This window comes from Carlito syrichta, unplaced genomic scaffold (genome assembly GCF_000164805.1).
Source record: "Carlito syrichta isolate Samal-C Ts95f unplaced genomic scaffold, Tarsius_syrichta-2.0.1 Scaffold309491, whole genome shotgun sequence".
Taxonomy (NCBI): domain Eukaryota; kingdom Metazoa; phylum Chordata; class Mammalia; order Primates; family Tarsiidae; genus Carlito; species Carlito syrichta.
The window spans coordinates 165,132-166,729 of NW_007253587.1; positions in this window are offsets into that span (position 1 = coordinate 165,132).

Genomic DNA, 1,598 nt, shown 5'->3' on the forward strand with positions numbered 1-1,598 from the left:
CTTCTCATTTGTTGTCTTGCAGAGGTTCTCTGAATCTCTTGTGTGTGAATTTTTGCATCACTGATAACACGAGGGAAGTTTTATTCAATGATCTCATGGAATGTTTGTTCCAAGGTGGTTTCTGTTTCTCTTTCTGTTTCAGCAAGGCCGAGTACTCTTAGGTTCTTCCTCTTGAAGTAATCGCTCATCTCTTGAAGGTTTTGTTCTGTCTTTTAAAGCTTGTTTTCTGTGTTTTTAACAGTTTGGGTTAGTTCTATGTTTTGGTCCTCAAGTTCTGAGATTCTTTCTTCTGCTTGGCTAATTCTGCTTTCCATGCTTATCAGTTTGTTATTTATTTTATTCACAGTATTCTTTATTACTGTTATCTCAGTTATCAACTCCTTCCTAATTTCTTCTTGACTCTCCTCAATTCTTTTTAATCTCTCCATGAATGTCTTGATATCTAGGTTTGTAGTTTGAGATCCTTCATTCTGGGGACTCTTCATTGTTTGCATTCCAAAGTCAGTTTTCTCAGTGTCTGCCCTTCCAGGGTTCTGGGAGAGACCCATATTCTTCTTTTGGTTTTTCTTCATTTGTGTAGATTTTTCTCTCTCTTCCCCTTTCCCTCCCCTTCTTTAATTCTGTTTTTCAGGGAAGATGGGGTTGTTTTTCTTTATTTGTGCAATATCTTGTTCTTCATTATGAGGGTCCTCTGACTTTGTTCACTTTTGAGGCTGGATTGTGGGCTGTGGGCTGTATTTTTTGCAGTTTTGAGGCTTAATTGAGGGGGAAGCTGTGATTCTGAATCTATCTGCTGATTCCAGCATCCACCAACAGGTGTAATGGCACACTGGAACCTATTTCCCACTGGCTTACAATCTGTCTGTGCAGCGGGATGTAGGTTTGGTCCCTGGAAGAAAAGGTGGTACAAAAGAGGAAAATAATGGAGGGGGGTCAATAGGAAGTTAGAAAAAGCGAAGAGTGAGAGGGAAACAGACATACATACCCACTGACAGGTGAAAAAGTGACACAAGGCCAGAGAGATGTGAAAAATACACATAAGCAAAATTCCCTAAAGCATACTGGTAACCACACAAAGTGCAATAAAATCATGCCTTTTGATGCGTTTTCCCCAACATAAGCAGATAGTTTTAGTCAAAAAGCAAACAAAAGTGATCAAAACAGTCAAAATGATAAAATCAAAAGTCAAAATAAGACATCAGACTAGCTCTGAAATCTTTCCTGAGTGTCTAAAGTCTCTTCAACTCTGATCTCCAGCCTCTCCCCTTTGCTTTCATTGCAGGTAGCTAGATTTACTCACAGCTTGGGTTTGTTCTTTTAGCCTGCTGCCTGAGAGGTGTGCGACGCTCAGTTGCTTGTGTCTAATTCAGCATAGGGGAGGGGATTTGTCTCCTGTTTAGCGATGTTACCTTAGGAACCTAGGTGGAGGCTGCTCCTAGGTGGGCAGGCAATACAAATCTCTGCCTGGAAAATGGCCGATGTGGGCAGCTCCTCTTTCATGGATCCTTTCTCTCTGCTCATCTGGGTCTCTTGGCGATCCACCATGAGGGGCTGTGGTGGTGTGCGAGGCACCAGGGATCAGTTGCACAGCTGGGTGC